This window comes from Vombatus ursinus, unplaced genomic scaffold (genome assembly GCF_900497805.2).
Source record: "Vombatus ursinus unplaced genomic scaffold, bare-nosed wombat genome assembly UNPS02012901.1, whole genome shotgun sequence".
Classification (NCBI taxonomy): Eukaryota; Metazoa; Chordata; class Mammalia; order Diprotodontia; family Vombatidae; genus Vombatus; species Vombatus ursinus.
In genome coordinates this window covers 935,418-956,037 of record NW_020952679.1, presented here as the reverse complement: position 1 = coordinate 956,037, position 20,620 = coordinate 935,418, and the positions used below count along the sequence as shown (strand labels likewise).

The 20,620-nt window shown below is 44.1% G+C and overlaps 1 protein-coding gene across 1 annotated transcript in view; it reads right to left on the bottom strand.

Annotated features, from left to right (window-relative positions):
• LOC114040263 (aryl hydrocarbon receptor-like) overlaps positions 1–20,620 on the bottom strand; it is a 90,985-nt gene that overhangs the window by 45,789 nt on the left and 24,576 nt on the right.

Sequence of the window (20,620 nt, the reverse complement as noted above, 5' to 3'; positions counted from 1 at the left end):
TAAAGAAAATCCTCCCTTCTAGTCAGCTTAGTCTACTCCCTGTCCTCCACACTCTTCATGAACATGAATCTACTTTCTGTCTCCATGCATGTTCCCTCCTACTGACACGTTCCGTCCCAGTCTTCATATCACAATCTGGGATCTGGAAGTGACCTTAGAGATTTCTTAGTGCAACTAACTTATTTTCAGATGGGAAAACCAAGGCCATTTGGATAAAGTACATAGGAGAATACAGGGGAATTCCTTGATCAGTTTATGTTTTAGATCAAAAGCAGATTCAAAGAACTAGCCTGCTATTTGTATATATACTATTTGTAAAGATTGAGCAACATTTCTTCTGCCTGATGAGAGAAGCAAAGAATGAATAGTAAACTGGTATTGGACATTTTGGGACAATGAGGGCCAAATCCATTAACTTGTGATGTCCAATTCCATCCAAGAGGGTGTTTGTGCTTAGGAAGCCGTCCACAAGCATATACATAGCACCCGGTCCATTCCTTGGTCTGTGCTCCCTGTTGTGGGGATACAAAAGACGTGGCATCCACCCTTGAAGAGCTCACCAAGTGTATGGGAAGACACCAGGCATGTACCACCCAAAGCACCCTTTGAGATTCAGCTCCGAGAGCCTTCCTGTATGGCCTCAGTTTTTCCCTTCTCCAATCCAAGTGATCTAAGTGATTGTGCTTTGCCACAGATCTGACCATCATGGGCCCCTGCTCAATCACCTTCAACATATTAATCTTTCCTAGAATCTGGTGCCTGGAACTGAACACAGTACTCCAGACCAGTGGATGGTCTGACCAGGACAGGAGAGAAAGGAGCCAATTCCTGCAAGTTAGGCCTCTCCTACTGTGGCCCGAGGTCACATTAGCTTCCCTGACTGCTATTCCACAGTACTCTAATACTCTTTTTATATATGAGGAAACTGAGACCCAGAGAAGATAATGGCTTGCCCACTGTCTCATGGGATTGTTGTTGCTGTTGTTTTTGTTGTTGTTATCATTGAGTTGTTTTCATTTCAGTTGTGTCTGACTCTTTATGACCCTTTTTGGGGTCTTCTTGACACAAATACTGGAGTGGTTTGCCATTTCCTTCTCCAGTCCACTTTACAGATGAGGAAACTGAGGCAAACAGGGTTAAGGGACTTGCCCAGGGTCTCACAGCTAGTAAGTGTCTGAGGCCAGATTTGAACTCAGGTCTTCCTGACTCCAGGCCTGGTGCTCTGTCCACTGTGTCCCCTAGCTGCCCTACATTCTTGCTGTGTTGTGTTGTTTGTTCTTCATTTTTGAAGAAGACCAGTGATATCATGTCTTGACTTGTATATGAATTCGGTTGAAGTGAGGCAGAGTTGTGCCGTCATCACCCTCACTTTCTCTTCCTGAATCATCAAAGTCCAGTGGCAGGACAGAGTCAAGATATAGGGCGATGGCCCAAGATGCCATGGCTACATGGTAAATGCTTAATCAGCGCTCGTTAATCTGCTGCCTCTCAATTTCGTCGGGTCCATTGTACCTATTCAGCCCGTGTTTCAGGGGCCAGCTCAACAGAAAAATGATCACTCCTCTAAATTTCTATTGAGTGTATTATTTGTCCCCTTGTGGCCCCCATTACTGAATACCCAGAAAAGAAGGTTTTCAACCATTGTGGGGGTTGTGGAATAGTTCTAATAGGAGAAGATAATATACAAAAGGGAGCTGGAAAGGGGAGGGGATGAGGAAGGAAGGCATTGAGCTTGGAAGCATGGTTTTGGTGTCTGGAACCCAGGACCAGGTCAAGGAAGTGTATGAAGAATGGCTCAGGGGTGGGGAACCTGCAGCCTCGAGGTCACCTGTGGCCCTCTAGGTCCTCAAGGGCAGCCCTTTGACTGAATCCAAACTTCACAGAACAAATCCTTTTATTAAGGCCACAGGTTCCCCACCCCTACCCTGGGCCCTTCTGCAAAAGGGAGGACCTCAGAGGAACTCACGAGTGGGAACAGGGGTTGGGCATCAGAGTGATATTCAGGGAAACAAAGGCACGTTCCGGGATGAGGAGGCCACAGGTATGGGATGAGACAGCATCAGAGGCACAGTCTGAAACTTGGCTATCCCATCAGGTGCCAGCTCCAGCCATGCCTCTCCCATCCCGCTCCTCTCCAGTCACACTGCTCCTGGGGTTAGTTCAAGTCCTCCTCACCTCTCACCTAGATTACTGTAACAGCCTCCAGATTGTTCTGCCTGACTCAGCTCTCCCCACCCTCATTCATTCTGTATGCTGCCAGCCCTTTCTTTTAAGTGCAGACCTGATGATGCAACTGCCTAACTCAACCAGTTCCAGCTGTGTCCTATCGCCTCCAGGAGAAGATATCAGCTCCCCTTTCTAGCTTTGAAAGCCTTCCATGACTTGGTCTCAAGCTGGCTCACCAACCCGAGCACTGTGCTCTGTCCAAACTGGCCTTGTTACTGTTCTTCATTCACAACACTCCCTCTCTTCTCCATGCCTTTGCATTGGCCATCCCCTGGAAAGCCCTCCCTCTTTTCCCCCAGCTCCTAGAGTCCCTCTTTCTTTAGCATGCAGCTCAAAAGCTATATTCTGCATGAAGCCCTTCTCAAGCCCCCCAGCCACTAGTGCCCTCCCTCCCAAGACACTCTGTATATATCTGCACTTATTAACTTTATGTTTCTTATATATGTATTATGTGTATGAGATACATAGATACATGGATGGGTAGATAAATGGAAAGATAGATAGATAGATAGATAGATAGATAGATAGATAGATAGATGATAGATAGATAGATAGTATACTTCCCGTGTCCCCCATTAGAATGTAAGTTCCTTGTGAATAGAATTGATTTAGCCTTTTTCCCCATATCCTCAGCACCTTGAACAATGTTGGGTAAATATTGAGTGCCTAATAAATGATTAAATGGGGCAACTAAGTGGCACAGTGGATAGAGTGCCAGGCCTGGAGTCAGGAAGACTCTTCCTGAGTTCAAGTCTAGACTCAGACCCTTACTAGTTGTGTGACCCTGGGCAAGTCTTTTAACCATGTTTGCCTCAGTTTCCTCATTTGTAAAATGACTTGGAGAAAGAAATGGCAAACGATTCTAGTATCTTTGCCAAGGAATCCCCCAAAAATGGTCACAAAGAGTCAGGCACAACTGAATAGGACTGAACAACAATACTTAGTGATTGATTGAGCCACTCATTCTTCTACCTAGCCATCCGAGAAGCTGAGCCCAATCTGCCCATATTTCTTAAAGAAAATCTTCCCTTCTAGTCAGCTTAGTCTACTCCCTGTCCTCCACACTCTTCATGAACATGAATCTACTTTCTGTCTCCATGCATGTTCCCTCCTACTGATACATTCCGTCCCAGTCTTCATATCACAAATCTGGGATCTGGAAGTGACCTTAGAGATTTCTTAGTGCAACTAACTTATTTTTCAGATGGGAAAACCAAGGCCATTTAGATAAAGTATGCAGGGGAATTCAGGGGAATTCCTTGATCAGTTAAATGAATTCACAAGATAGTGAGAACCCCTTACAGGTGAATTGCCCAAGGTTACATAGGGAGTAATTAGCAGAGCTGAGTTTTACATAGATCTCACATATTGACCCATGACCATAGTCCTTTCTACCTTCAAAATCCTATCTATCTTTTAAGGGCCAGATCAAGTCCCATCTTCTCTCTGAAACTTTTTCCTTGACCCCCTCCAGCTCAGTGATCTCTTCCAGTGCTTAATGGTATGCCTCATTCAGTGATCTCTCACTCCCTTCCTACTCTCTGAGTGTGGGTTTCTATCTTGGCTCTCCTTTCTCCTTCCTCTACATTCTCTCCTTTGGTGATTCCATTAGCTTCCATGGGTTCAGTTACCATCTCTACACATATCACTACCAGATCTAAACTCTAGTCTAATCTTTCACCAAAACTCCGGTCTCCCATCTCCGTCTGCCTGTGGGACAACTCCACCTGGCTATCTCTCAAGCACACCAAACAATGGTATAACAAACTGACCTGAGCATCTTCCCACCTTTATTTCCATCAATGGCACCGCCCTCCTCCAGTGACCCAGGCTCAAAACTCTAGGAAGGAGACTTGACTTGTCCCTCTCCCAGATGCCTTTTCCTGACATCAATTAACTTATAGGTCCTATTTATTCTACACTGAGGATCTCCCTCACATAAGTCACATCATTGTCCATGTGGTTAGGAACCCCTCCCAAGGTTGGCAACCAACAGATTTCACCCTGTTTACTGAACACCCACTGAGCATGTGGACTCTATTAGTTACTACCAATAGTCACAGGAAATACTCCTTCCTCTCCTAAAATATTTAGCTTGGAAATGAGGAGATTTGGTATGGGGGAGTGAGAGTGGCATTATCACTGTCGTCAAAATTTTTGAATATCCCAGATTTCGAATTGGAAGACTCCTCTCACATGGAAGAGGGACTGCCTTGCTCTCTTTCATCCTAGGGGTTAGAACTAAGACCTATGGGTAACAGGTGCAGCGTGAGGCAGATCTGGGTCAATGTAAGGAAGAGCCTGTAGCCAACCAAGCTATGGCCCTTCACTGAGGATCTACAAGAAGACACTGGATGATGACCTGGTCTGTATGTTGTAGCAGGATTCCTGATGTAGGTGTGCCGTTGGACTAGCAGGCCCTAATTCCCTTTCTAACTCTGTGAATTAGGTATGTGTAAATACTGATCAGTAGGTTTAAAAAAAAAAAAACAAGCATTACTGAACATCCCAGAACAACTAAGGGTTGACTGCATTTGGAACAAAAATATTGGGGAAAAAAAGTAAAGTAAAATATCCCACAGAAGATTGTGTCTTTCCATATGATCTACTGCAGATCCATGCAGATTAACCTGGAGGAACCCAGCCAGGTGTTGGGGAAAAAACTGAACCCATGTGGTCTTGGTGACTTCACAAATCTGAAATGTTATCTCTGCCAGATAAGCCTGCACATGCCCAGTGTGTGTTCAGCTGCGTAAACATGTAATGAAATTTCTATTGCTGGAAAAAAAGTTTTTCAGTTTTGCTTTTGCAGAGAATGCTTTTGTTGTTCAGGAAAATCCCCTGATCAGCTTTTACGTGCAATTACTATCAGAGAGTGGGAAAACAACTGGGATGCACCTGATCCAAAACCCCCCTACATGTAGTAGGGAAACCCCCTCCCCCCACATCTACAACATTCTCGTCTAGTGGCTATTCAGGCTTTTTTTGAAGTGATGGGTTAGATTCCACTCCCCCCAGGCAATCCATTGCTGAACAGGTCTCATAGTTAAGAGTTAAAGCATTGATGGATCTTATTAAGGGGGAGGGGGAGGGTTTGCTTTTAATAGAATCCTAGAGTAAAGAAAGACATAATAGGAAGATAACTGGGCCAAAGAGCAGGCCCAGTTTTGTACCTTTTATTATATAACTACATAAAGCATCAGCTGATATTTACATTGTGCATCCAGCAGGTTTGTTCAAAGATAGAATCACTCATGTACACTGCTCCTCTATCTGCTGCTACCCACATCCCTTATCTGCTGAGAAAAGCAGAAAAGTTGTCTTTATTCTTATGCATTCATTGTAAATCACATTTGTTAAATACGTACTGTTTGCCTGACACTGTGATAATTGCTGGTGATACAAAAATAAAAGAAAGCAAGAGGGTTCCTCTGCTCATGGAGCTTACATTCTAATAGAGGAAGACCAAATGTAAAGAGGAGCTGGAAAGATGGTGGAGAGGAGGGGAGGAAAGGAGAAGGGATCTTGTGTAAGAACAAAATGTCTATTTGGAGGTAGAGCCCACTTGTGGATAAGCTGGACGTGAGGAAGTGAGCAGTGTGGGGCCGGGGCTCCTCAAGGTGATGGCCTCCCCAGGCAGGGACTTATCAAGCAGTGAAAGAGTAGACCTCAGTGCAATTAGCTTTGGGTAAGTATTGAAATATTTTTTCTCTCTTCATTTAATTAAATTTGTTAATTGTTTATTAATGGTATCAGTCTTTAAAAACAGCTCACTCTGGTATTTACCAATTCAATAGTTCTGTGATTCTTGATCTTTTAATTTAAATTTTGCTCCCTTTGTGCCTGTAATTAGTACATTAATTTGTTCATTTTCTAATTCTAATTCATTATCTCTAATGTGATCTGCTATTGTTTCTTTCTTTTTTTATGGTGCCAATTTTAAATAGATTTTATTCTCCGGGACAAAAATTACATTGCCACTTGTTTGCAAAACAAAGTGTAATGTTGTTCACTTCCTTCACTCTGCACTCATTTGAGCATTCAGAATGACTAGATTTATGCAGCATCTGCCATTGTTTCTATTTTTTCCTTTAATTCTTCAATCATTCAACCAATCATTTTGTGTTTCCACACAGCACTGCATCCTTTGACCATGTTTATTGTTGTAGTTGTCTTTCAGTCATTTCAATCCAACTCTTCAGGACCCCATTTGGGGTTTTCTTGGCAAAGATACTGGAGCAGGTTCCTTCTCCAGCTCATTTTACAGATAAGGATACCGAGGCAAACAGGGTTAGGTGACTTGTACAGGTCCCACAGCTAGTAAGCATCTGAGGCCAGATTTGAACTCAGGTCTTCCTGACTCCAAGCCTGGCACTCTATCCACTATACCCCCTAGCTATCCTTTTGATCATGTATCCAACATGAATTGTTTTTTATTATATTTTGATTCACAAATCTAGAGGTTAAAATTTCCCCCTTTCCAAATTTATCTACAGGTTCTCTGTAGCCTAGAGCATGATTTATTCTCATGAAATAGTGAAAGTACTTGGTGTTTTTGACTGGAGAGAAGTACAAGATCTTTTTTCATTCAGTTCTCTCCAAGTACCCGGCACAGTGCCTCCAGGCCTTACATTTAGGAGGCACCTAAGATATGTTTACTGCTAGGAAATGCCTAATAAACTCACCTTAGTACTCTATTCAAACCGATAGGTTATTTTTTCTTGTTGATGTTGTTTATATGACATATTATATTCTTACTGGGGTATCGACAACTTCCATTACTGTGGATTTACCATCTAAATCTTTTAGCAACTTAGTTACTTTTCCTGTACGTATTTTAGTTCCTGTTTCATTACGTACAACAATGTTTCATGCTGATATGTTGTAGTTGTCAATGGTATTTTTGCACATTATATAATTTCTTTAGGAAAAAAAATCTTTATCAATGCTTTCTAACTTGACTTCAGTTTTGATAACTATGAAATGGAAGAATTTAAAACCATTAGGGAAGAGAATGAGAGACATATTATGCCTGTTTTCCTGACTGAAACTGAAGTTGAACCAAAGATGCTTATAGTGGGCCAACAGACTTTAATCTTATTCAATTACAAAAAGAAATCATTTTGTCCACCTGCACAACAGCTCACAAAACACTGAATACACAAGCAGAAATAATGGCATCTTTGCAACTTACCCTGAAACTGGTTTTATGTGAACCCTATCAAAAAATTTAGAATAAGATTATAATAATAAAAATAATTATCCACAAAACATTAAACATAAAATAATAATGACACAACCTAGGACAGTTTCTATCCAAACATCATCAAACTATCTTCATCATCACTTCTGAAGAAGCCACAACCTAGGACAGTTTCTATCCAAACATCATCAAACTATCTTCATCATCACTTCTGAAGAAGCCATATCCAACATAAAGCTACCAAGGAGAAAGCCGCAGCTATGTATGTTAAGAGCCTCGTAAGCATCCTGAAGTCAAAGCTCAACTGAAAGATACACTTACAGCAATTAACACTTGTTCAATAACATTTTTAACATACGTTTTTGGGTCAATAAGATGCAGAAAAGATTTGTAAGCAAAAACTTAACAAAAACCCCTACACTATTAATGAAATATAGATGTCATCATCATAGCTAACTACAGAAAAAATTAACATTTCTTCATTGAAAAGGAGAGAAAGAATTGATAAACTTTCTCAGAGGCCATGATAAATGGGTAAAAAACTTAAGCAAAATATTTTTAAAACAGGCATTACTTTGATGACCGATAGTAAAGTTTAATAATAAGTAAACACTACTGAATTTGGCAAATATGACTAAAAGTGGTTTACCTCTAGAAGGATTCCATGAAACAGCTAAGATACAAGACTAGAATCAAAAGGTCCTCCATGAATGATACCCACACAAACTCAATCAGCACTATGTCAAAGAAATGTCAAACAAATGGTTGAGTCATGAAGATTTCTCATAGGAACACGTGTTTATGATGGAAGTTCAGAAACAAATTACAGAAGAGTTAACTTTAACTTACTAATTAATGAATGCAAATTTTATAAAGAAAATGTCAAAACCATACCATTGTGGTTTGTAGAAAAGTAAAAACCTACATCACTATAGGTTGCAAAAATTTACTACCTACAAAATAAATAGCAAGACAAAATCTCATATTTAGAATTGTATATGCAAAGCTCACTGGCTTTCATAAATTAACTGTCAACAAATCCCCATACTATAAATAAAAACCCTAAAATATCCTTGAGAAGTCAACACGTAAATTGTAGTGGAACAGGACATTATCATGGGGAGGGGAGGGGGGAGAAGGAATGATGTCCACAATAAAACTGATCAAGAAAAACTTACAAATAGCATTTCAAAGCATGTCACTCAATATTCTAAATCTGCAATGTACATAGAATGAGAACCTTTGAAGAAACAGAAACTTACCAGAAGAAATCAAAACCCTGGGGAAAATTACCTCCATCATCTTGTTGGTTGCTTTAGTTGAACTGAAGATATTTTCAGTAAACCTGCAGAAGAAAAGCTTACATCCCAATGATTTATCTAATGGTAAAAAGCAGTCATTTTATCCAGCTAGGAAACAGTCCACAGAATATTAAATATAAAAGAAAAAAAGAAAAATAACAGAAGAGTGACTTGTCCTTCTACTGTTTCTATCAGAACTCCATTGAAAAAGATGTGAACTTAAAAACAACAACAAAATAAGAAAAGAAAGATGAGAAATGAAGTCACCATCACAATAATAATAATAATAATATCAATATGACAGAAGTGTGGTGCTATAAGTTCTCCAAAGTGCTTTCCATCCATTTTCCCACTTGAGCCGTAGCATGACCCCATCATGCAGGTACTAACTCAACTACTAGAGATGAGAATATTGAGGCTCAAGGACTCCCAACCAGGGTCAGTGAGTTATAGAACAGTAGTTTAATCCAGGTCCTCTACTTGAAGTCCAAAGTTCTTTGAGTGATGTGCCATAAAACAAGGCTGAGAACAAACGCATCTCCACAAAAATCGAAATTCCAATGTTATTGATAGACACTAATCCATGAATTGAAGTCATGACATTAATCAGTTCTCCATAATAATTGACATTTATTTAAAGCTTATCAGAAAAATTTTCCAGCTCACTATGGTCCCTTCCCCCCAACACACACACACACACACACACACACACACACACCCAGCCCAGTAAAATCCATTTTTTTGGCTATAATTAGTTCAAAAGGGCCTTTGAGGCTCTAAGTGTCCATTTCACATTTCATGTGATATGTGGTTCTCATGCTGGGCAGAATGAACAACCAAGCCATTGTTCTTAGACATGCCTCTCCTTCTAGGCAAGTAAAGGCATGTTGCACATTTCAGCTTTTGCTTTAAGTCTCAAGTTCCTCTGTACTTTCAGGTAAACAACACAGACTCAGTACTATTGTATTGAGTTCGCTCATATTAAGGAAACTGAATATTCCTGAAAGAAAGAAAGAAAGCCCCAAACATTCCAGTCTTTGGTTGGAGCTGGAATGGGGTGGAGAAGAATGTATCTATTTCTGCTGGGAAAAGAATACTTCAGGGGGAAAATAAAGAAAAGATAACACTTAATAAAGTAATGACTTAAAGGCTATTCATACAAGATGGTCTAATTTTCTCCTAACACTCAGATACATGTGAAAAGAGAGAAGAAAGAAGGAAAGAAAGTAAAGAAAGAAGGGAGGAAGGAAAGAAGAAACAAAGAAAGAAAGGAGAGAAGGAGAGAGAAAGGAAAGAAAGAAGGAGCCGGCCAAGTACTTCTGTTCTGATCATATTAATTTCACTTTTAACTCATCATGTCCCTCTTGCCTTACCAGCCAAGAAGTAAATGGATTTTCCCTAATAATTCCCACCCACCAAGGTTCTTTCCAACTCAAATCATTTATATTGACAGAAACGTATATAAGGAAATGAATGGCATTCAGGAAGGGAAGCTAGACACCACAGAACTGCATTCAAAAACTCATTATAACCAAGCTAGGTTGTTATATGTCCCAAAGGGGGAAAAAGCCATGATTGTCCAGTTAAAGAAATCAAGGCAGTTTGACCTATACCATGAAGTAAAAAGGTGAAACTTCAAAGTGTAACACAATGAAAATGAGCCTTTGCTAAAGAAGGATGCATGTGGGCTTTGGAGCCATGTCCAATCTCAGGAGAGACCATGGGATGGGGAAGAGGTGCAAAGCAGTGCAAGTTCTCGGTGACTGGAGAGGCTTTACATCCTCTTCTAGAGCAATTGGGTTAAGTTACCTGAAGAGGGCAGGGGGCAGGGATGACAGCCTGGCGCTGGGTCTCAGATCTAGGATGAGCCCTTCTCAGACTTGGATGTAACATTAGTGCTAGCTACGTTATCCTAGCTAAAGTCTAAGAACAGAAAATATTTAACTTGTACCTAACTATTTGCATGTCTTCAAGTCTTGCTCATACTGTATCTTGACTTGTCTGGCAAACAAAGGTAACAATTAAGGATTAGTTAATAATTTATACTATTATTTTAATAAAGCAAGTGCTTATTCTGTGTAAAAGTTGAACTGCACGTCAGGCATGTGGCATTTCTTCTAATCCATCTAGAGAGGTAGGATGATGTGATGGAAAAAATGCCGGTCTTAGAGACAGAAAATGTGGGTTCTGATCCTGACTCTGGCAGTTACTATAAGCAAGTACCATAGCCCAGTTTTCCCAACTGTGAAGTGGGGGTAATAACTTTTACAGTACCTGACCTGTAAAAGGTTTATGAGACTTTGTAAATGCTCGATATTTAAGTGTGACCTTGGCTAAATCTCAGTTGTGTCCCTCTGGTCCAGGTTTCCCAATTTCGTGGCCCCCTCTCTCTCCCCCAAACTTCAGGCATTGATGCTGAAGGCAAGTGCCTACATGGCAGGTGAAGCATTAGCAAGGCAATGACAAGCCTACCAAGTGATGGAAAACATTACAGCAATGGATAGAGTATGAGTAAGCCAAGGAAATGCGTTTCCATGGATAAAATAGGACCAAAACATCATTGGGGGCTGCCCAGATCAGGAGATGAAAGGACTGGATCATAATACAACTATTCTCTGGGAAACACTCTCTCTGGGGATGGGCTGGGATCTAAAACAGATGAGGCATAAATACAGTCACTATAAATTTCGATCATTCAAGAGCTCTAGCTGAGTCACTTGTCCTATCGTTCCCTTCTATTCAGCATCTGACATAAATGTCGAGCCTCATCACTACTCCTTTCTTCTCTTTGCCAGCCCCCAAGGCCATCGGGTGTGCCTATCATCTGGGGTCCATGAAGAGGCATGTGGAACCCAACTGTCTATTAGAGACTGGACATGATGAACAAATTCTCCTGCTGGACAAACTAGGACAATTCATTCATTCATCAATTCATTGATTTATTCAACAATATGTAAAGCATGCCAAACCCATCTGCAAACTCAATAAATAGAAAATGTGCAGAAATCAGTAGGCGATCAAGGCATCCCATGGAAAGCTATCGCTAAAGTGCCCCATTGATCCTTCAGAGCCATTGGTCAGGGAGCCTTCACTGCCTTTCTCCCCTCCCCTTCCTGTCCCAACCAGTGCTTTTCCTGCCAGGCCAGAGGGTGGCACCCTCAGGCTCACTTAAACCTTGAGGAGAAAAGTTGATGACAAATGGAAGGGATCTCAGATGTCATCTAGTCCAATGTCCTCATTTTGCAGAGGACTTTTTGCAAGTGACTTGCCCAAGGTCACACACAGAGAGTAAGTGTCAGAGCCAGAACTTAAACCCTGGCCCTCTAACTCCAAGCTCAGTGTTCCACACTGGACAAGGTGCTGGACCAGAAGTCGAGAGATCTGGTTTTAGGCCAGCTCCTCTACTGAGGAAGGGACCTAGTGCAGATCTCTCTCTGGGCCTGGTTCCTCCTTTGTAAGACAGATGGGTGGCTTAGATGACCATTAAGGTCCTTTGAGGCTCTAAGTCTATAATTTGTACTAACTTCTGATTCTTCACTTATAAAATGAGCTTGTTGAACCAGATTAACTTGAAGGTTCTTTCTAGCTCTGGTGTTCTATGAGCCCGTGATCTCTCTGGACCTCAGTTTCTTTCTCTGTAAAATGGGGGGGTTGGACTAAATGACCTTTAAAGTCCTTTCCATCACCCAAAGATTCATTTTGAAGGCTAATCAACCAAATTCTTCTGCCTTCCCCTTTCCTCCTGCCCCCAAGGATGCCCATCCTTCTTTCTATTAAGGGCGCTGCCACCCTCTTGAGGAGCCAGAATCAAAGCTGCGAGGTCAGCCTTGACTCTTCCCTCCCCACTCACCCCCATCCAAGCAGGGCCAATTCTTGTCTATCCTTACCAAATCTCTCCCATCTATTCCCTTCTCTCCATTCTCCTCACCCCCCCTCCAGTTCAGGTTCTCATCACCTCTCACCTGGACCTCTATAACAGCCTTCTAATTGATCCCCCTGCCTCTGGTCTTCCTCCTCTCCAATCCATCCTGCATTCACCTGCCAAAATCATCTTCCTAAGGGGTGGTCTACTCAGGTCACCTCCCTGCTCAACAGCCTTTAATTCCTCCCTATTGCTTTGAGCAAACACTTCAAATGCCTTAATCAGGCCCTTCACATCTGGCCCCAAACAACCTTTCTGACTTCATTCACATTCCTGCCCCCTTGTGTACTTTTTGTTCCAGCTAAACTGGTCTAAAAGCTATTCTCCAAACCCTGTGTTCCATCTCCCTCCTCCTTACAGTCATACAAGCGGTGCCTGACACCTGGACCATCCTCTGTCCCCATCACTGCCTTTCAGAAACTCTCTTATCCTTCAAGGGTCAGCTGAGGGACCACCTCCTCCAGGAATCCTTTCCCACTCCAGCTTCCCTCCTCCAACAACTGACAGTTACATAGTTCATTAAGGTTTGACTATTGAATTAAACTGGAGTCAATTAGTTTACATTCTTTTAGGGAGGAACCTGGAAGAATGAGTCTTAGCTTTGAAGTCAAAGGACCCATGTTTTAATCCTACCATGATGCTCTCTGTGGAGCCTTTGACAAGTCATTTAACTTTTTGGCTCTTGGTTTCTTCATCTGTAAATTGAGAACGCTGGACTAGACTGACAAAGTCCTTTAAGTACTAGGTAGATGAGCTTTTCTATGACCTCAGTCTCTTCTTCAGAGAGAAAACCACCTTTGGCAAGCTGAGGACCTCAAACCATTGGGAGAACATGTCTGGAACACAACAAAGATCAGTGCCCAATGGTGAGGTCTCTGCCTCAGCCTGATGTTCTTACCCATTTGGAAAATGGCTTCTCTTTGCCTGTCTCTTTAGGGGTGAAAATTGTTGAGAACACAGCAAGGTAAATAATTAGCATGATTAGGAAAGCAGCCCACTGTTTCCCATTGCCCAGGGCCTGGCCAGAGCAGCCATGAGTCCACCAAGCAGCAGGTGATGACAGAGAGATAGATGGCACCTGCCCCCTGCCTCACCAATGTGCACATGTGCACACACACACACACACACACACACACACACACACACACACACACAGCCCAAGCAGTGAGGCTGACAAAGTCCTAACCCCTGACACACATGTGGCATGAGCCAGTGAGTGAGGGAAGAAAAAAGTGGAGGCAGAAAATACTGGCAAAGCATCAAGTCCAGGAAATACAAAAGACAGTGCTTCCTTGTCATCTCCCAGGCACTGTACAGTTCCCAAATGTTTTTCAGGGATTCCGACAGAAGTTCCTCACAACAAATCTGATGGAGCCAGTCTTAGTTATCAGGCCTGTGTTATCAGGCACATGAGGGACATTGAGATCCTGAGAAATTCCATGATTGCCAATGGTCACCCAGAAAGCCAGTGGGACAGCCGGGGCTAGAACCCAGATCTCCTGGAATTGTCTTTCCACAACACCACGTGGCTTCTCGTAGGAGCTCACCATCAATATGAGATATCAGGCAATGGAATAATTGGGAACAGGATATATAACAATGGGGCAGGAAGGGCCCTTGGGCTCCATCAAATGATCTCGTGAGCTAATATTTGTAAGAAACACTTAGCAGACTGCCTGGTACATAATAGGGGCTATACAAATGCTCACTCCCTTCCCTCCACAAGGAAGAATCCTTTCATCACAGTCTAACTGTCATCATTCACAAGTATGTGCCCATTGCCAGAGGACAGAACATAGGGATGGGACTTGTCCTCTTTGGCGCAAGAGGGTGAAGACAAGAGCCAAGGTAGGGAAGTTGAAGTAGCTTTGGGCTTGATGTCAAGAAGAACTTCAATCAATCACTAAGTATTTATAGTGATTATTCCATATGTGCCAGGCCTCATGAGAGGTATCAGAGACACAAAGACAATGTATGAAACCATCCCTGACCACCTCCTAGTCATTAGAATTATCCAAGACTAGGCTGCCTCAAGAGCTAGTGACCTCTCCATCTCTGGAGGTCCTCACACAAAGGCCAGATGACCTTTTGTTCAGGGGTGTTTCAGAGAGGATCCTTTTTCCAGGTCTGGGAAACCCATTTCCCCCATTTGACGAAGGGTATCCTGGGAGGCAGAGGAGACCACCTCTGCCGCCTCTTCCACCTCCAAGTCTATAACATCCTCCTCTGGTTTGTCAGACTCTGCTCTACACCTGGTGGTGGGCAGGAGGAGATACTCAGTGGGTTCATGCATAAACTGGGCAAGGGAAGAAGGCCAGGCTCAGTCCCCCAGACCCACTGTGGCCGAGGCCAAGCCAAGCCTTTCCCAGACACTCAAGCTCTCCCTGACAGCAGCTGGCCTGGTGCCTCAGATCAAACAAGGCCAGTTTGGGGACCATCTGAGCAGCTCAGCTTGTGCAATGAGACATCAAAGGGCTGGCATATTGGAGCCAGCTCTGAGGAGCAGGCCATGGCTGGCTGGCAAACAGGGGAGAGGGATTTACTATGAAAAAGATCATGGAGATACTTCGCTGCTTAGTAACTGGGAAAGAAACAAACAAAGCTGGCTTCCTCCTCTGGCAACACCCAAAACAACGCTGGGAATGCTCAGCTAAAGACCCTGGTGTTATTCACTGGGGAGCCACGGGAGGGAAGGGGCCTTTACACCCTACACACAGCTAGGCCAGATCTATGCAGGAGGGGCCTCAGGCCTAAGGACAGGCCTGGGGCCCAGCCTGGCTAGAGGGAGAACCAGGGCTGCATGAGCCTTGGCTGGAGAGCCAGGACCCCTACTGTCATGCACGAAGCCATGAAGGGCAGGGGACAGAGGGATTGGTTCGAATCTGGTTTCTGAACTCCCCATGTGACCTTAGAAAGCTTCTCCACCTCTCTTTGCCTCAGTTTCCTCCCTATAAAATGAGAGGGTTGGATTAGAAGAGATCTATGGTTCTTTGTAGCTTTAAAGCTCTGACACAATAATGCTACTCCATGGCCTAAGAGAATGAGGGAATTGTCCATCATAGAATCTTGACCAAGGACCCCAGGACTGACAGAGTCTTTCAGGAGATTCCCAAAGGTCAGCAAACATCTGGTCCTGGCAGAGCCATGATGAGAACCAGGGATGATCCCTGGCTTTTTCTCAGAAGCTCTATCAGTCCTTTTTGGCACCTCTATTCCTGCCATAAGTCAAAGATTGACTTGTTCTCTGGTGCAGAAAAGGCCAGGAAGTGCAGGCAGGCACCCATCCTCAGGACCAGATGGAGACACTCAGACCCAGGCTCTTGTGGGGCTCAAGGGAGATGTTGTATGTAAAGTGCCACCAGGTGGTAATAATAATAATTAATAACAGTAATAATAGCTAAGCTAGTAGTTATATATCATCTTAAGGTTTGCAAAGAGTTTTGCAAATCTCATCAAGTTTCATTCTCTCAATAACCCTAGGAGAGGGTGCTATTATGATCCTGGGCTTAAAATGAGGAAACTGAGGCAGACAGCTGCCCAGGGTCACACAGCTAGTAAATGGCTGTGGCCGTATTTAAACTCAGGTCTTTCTGACTCTAGGTTGTTTACTCTCTCCCCTTCTACCACTGAACTGTCTTCTGCTTGCCAATAGAACATAAGCCTGCCTCCGTGACTGAACAGAAACCTCAATGCACTGTAGAAATGTCAAATTAATGACTTCTTGGACTCTTGGAGCCAGAAGGGACTTTGACAGTATCTAGTCAATCGGTCCTTGAACAGGAATCCTCCTGCCCCAGTGGTAGCCCTAGTGCCCTAAGGCCTCCAAGAAGGAAGAGTATGCCATGATGGCTGCATCAGCACCAGAAAGGATGAGGAAAGCACGGGGTGGTTTGTTGTTTTGATGTGCATCGTCCTTTGTTGCTCTGTGAATTGGTCAACCCGCCAGCAAAGAGTATGCAGAGAAGCATCTTCCATGGAGGCACTTGTCCCATTGGCAGAATGTTCTCAGCCCTTGGCTCTACTTTGGGAAAGAGATATGGCAGATGGCAGCCCAGGCTGCTCCCTTTGTGGGTGCTTGCCAGCAGGCACCTCTACTCTGAGCTTCTGGGGGAAGAGGAGAGAAACCGGCCCGGCAGGGTAACCTTATTCTATATCTGTCTGCCCGCAGGCCTAACCAGCGCTTGTCAGAATGTTTACACGCTACTCCTGTGCCAGCCTAGCACTGGCATGAGCTCCCATGTATTTATACAGGTTAGGCCTCAGTCTGTCTATCTCCTTTCCAGTCTGGTAGAGCCTACCAGAGCTTGGTCCCTGATCGTGAAACATTTAACACTCTGGGTACCACCATGACAAAAGGAACTATCCAATTAAGGAGTAGAGGGGGTCTGGGAAAAACTCACAGGAAGAAAGGAAAAAGTTAATCAAGAGTGGAGGAAGAAGAGAGGGAGAGACAGAGAAGGGGAGAGAAGAGTGGAGGAAAAGACTGAAAGAGGAGAGAAAGAAAGAAAAGGAAGAGAAAGAACAGTTAACAAAGAGGAAGGAGAGAGAAAAGGGGAGAGGAGAGAAAAGTGGATAAAAGATAAAAACAGGAGGAAGAGAGAAGAGGGAGAGAAAGAGAACAGTCAGGAAAGAGGAAGGAGAGAGAACAAAGGAGAAGAGATGAATAGGAGATGAAGGACCCAAATGTGCTGTCACTTAGAAGGCTGACGACCCTTTGGAGATGGTGGCATTCCATGATTCCCAGACCCATCACTGGTAGAACCCTAGGCTTCCAGAGATGGGCTTTTGAAGCAGCAAATGCTTTTGAAATCATGAGAAGTGCTAGACCATTTCCCAAACGTGACCAAGGCCAGGCCAATCGACCCCCTCCCTATGCCCCTATTCAGGGCCAGCTCACTGGAAACCCCACGAAACAGACAAAGAAGCTTCTGCTCATCCTGATTACATTTCACCTTATTAGTCTGGCCCAGCATCTGAGCCTGACAAGAATGTTGTGTCCCGACTCTAACATCCAACACTTAAGATGCAGCTCTTAAGGCTAATTGTGCCTTTTAAAAATCAAGAACAAATAAAACTTGTTTTGAATGTGTTAAGAGCCCCTAAGGAGTGGCAGGAATAAATCAGTTGATGGAGAAGGAAAATATTAACCCAGACATGATGCCTTTGTGATCTTGGGCTCATCCCCTTAGGGCTAGAAGGGACCTCAGAAGCCATCAATTTCAATCCTGTCATTTTTTTTTCAGAAGAAGCTGAGGTCTACAAAAGGGAAGTGACTTGCCCAAGGTCATGCAAACAGCAAGTGGCAGAGACAGGAATCCGACCCTGGTCCCCCTGCACCACGCTGCCTCCATGACTGTTGGGTATCAATGACAACAAATAGATGGGAAAGTGCATAGCTGGAACAACTTCGTGCTGCTCCTGTATCTTACAGCCAAAGGAATTCACTGGGCCTGGAAAACAGGTATTCTTTCCTTCTGGACTGAGAACTAGTACTAGAGACAGATTAGAAGCAGCATGGCCCAGCTCCAGAACGGATTCCAAGGCAGTCAGGGGGACGTGGAGCTGGGCCGCCAGCGAGGGGCATGACTTCCTCTGTTCTACTCATGCTCCTGGGGACAAGCAGTTTGGCAGATGGTCCTGGCATGGGTGAGAAGGTCTGGCCACACAGAGGAATAACAAACACAGTGATTAAACCTTGGGACTAGGCTCGTCGTGGACACTAATTATTGAGGAGAGTGCCCAGTGTGGCCAGGTGCTCTGCTGTCTACCCATGATGCCAAGGCCCCATGGAGGACAATGCCTTCTTCTACACCACAGCCCACCTTTGTCCTCCTCCCGTGGGCCTGCTTTCCCTTTGGGTTTGTCAGAGAACAGAGAAAAAGTCATCCCTGTCTTGCCTGTCCCAAGCTTTGTTGGGGATTCTGGGAATCACTGGGCTAAATCTGCTCTGACTACATCTAACCATTCCTTAATGGGTTGGTGGATATTGAGACTAGGATGGACACAGAGGTCCACTCCTCCTGAATGGTAAGATCATGGAGAAAGTGTGATATCTTAGGATGGGGGGTCCATCTGCAGGTGGACTGGTGCCCCACCAATCTGCCTGGGCAGACTGTTCGGGGCAAGAAACGACCAGGGGCCTTAAGCTAGAAAGTTCATCACTCCACACTTGGCCCCTCTCTCTTTTTGATAGGAAGAAGAGGGAGGGAGGGAAGGGAATAAACATTTAGACAGTGCCTACTATGTGCCAGTCACAGAGCTAAGTGCCTTTTGAAATTCTGTTTCATTTTATCTTCACAACAGCCCTGGGAGGCAGGAGCTATTATTGCCTCCATAATATCTCTAATTTATCTCCGATTGAGGAAACTGAGGCAATCAGAGTTTAAGTGACTTGCCCAGGGTCACGAAGCTACTTAGTATCTGAAGCTAGATTTGAACTCAGGTCTTCCTCATTCTATCCCATGAGCCACTAGCTGCCTTCCCTTGATGGACTCAAAGAATCTTGAAGATGGAAGAGATAGCAGGGTTTTCTAGGCCTATTGACCCTCCAGAGGTGGGAACCCAGAGCTTCCTAGGACAGCCTCTTCCACACCTGGAGACATCTACTCATTAGGAAACTTTTCTCGATGTTAAAACTCCGTTTGCCTCAAACATCTTCAGTCCCTTCGGCTGAAGTGTCACGGTCTCAGTTTCCCACTCAATCCTGGTCACCTCCCTCTGGACACTCTTCAGCTGAATGGTGACTCCCAGCTATTCCAAGCCCAATGTATTGTTAGCTAGCTCTTCTGGGAGAGGGAGAGGAGAAGGCAAGGGGGTGGAGGAGGGGCTTCCTGCCTCTAGACCATCGCAGGTGGCTCCGGGTGACCCAGGGTGGGGGGACAGAAACCATTGCATAGAGATGGTAACTGAACCCATAGGGGCTAATGAGGTCACCAAGTGAGATGGAATGAAGGGATGATGATGATAATAATAATAATAATTTTATCTAGCACTTACTATGTGCCGAACACTGTAGTAAATGCTTTACAATTATTATGTCTTTTGGTCTTCACAATCTCTGGGATTTCTGGGAGGTAGACCCAGACCCGCCCCCGCCCTTGACTCCCCAACAGCTTTCAGCTTGTTTGCATATTGTCTTCTCCTATTAGGTTATAAGCTCCCAAAGAGCAGAGAGTGTCTTTTATTTTGTATCCCTAGCCCTTAGCACAATGCCTGAGACACAATACACACTCAAAAATGCTTACTCATACACACACACACACACTTTTCTTCTGCAAGGATCTCAAGATTATAGACTTGAGGCTGAAAGGGTCCTCAGAGACCACCGAGCCCAATACCTCGTTTTTAATGTAGGCTCAATCAGAGTGACTAACCCAAGGCCACACAGCTCATTAGTGTCCGAGGCAGGATTTGGGCCAAGTCTTCCCAAATCCAACTCCCTTGGCTCTCGCCCCTCCGTTCCCTGTAGGGGCTGAACACAATGACTTGAGCCCTGGATACCCGGGTTCCCTGCTCGGCCATACACACGCCTCTCTGTTCATCCTCATCCATTCCACGGGGGATGGGGTGGGGGGCATGACAGCCAGCCTGGCTCATCCCCTCAGAAGTTCTAGGGGGCAGTGAGGGGACCAGGAAGAAGAAGGGAAGGCTGGAAGCACACATTTTGTGCCTTCTGAGCACACTCTCTCCCTGACACTGCATGTTCCTCTTCCATCTCAGCGGGCACAAGGAGGCAGAGACACAATAAAGAATAACCCCTGTCCTCAAGGGGCTTCCATTCTATCGAGGGATACAACACGCTCACAGATAGGTCCACACAAGACAATTTGAAGAGACTATTACATAGAACTATTACAAAGGGAGAAGGAGAGGTCTCCTGCAGGACATAGCACTTAGGCTGAGCTTTAATGGGAGCCAGGGATCCCAAAAAGCAGAAGGGAGGGGAGGGGAGAAAAATTCCAGGCATAT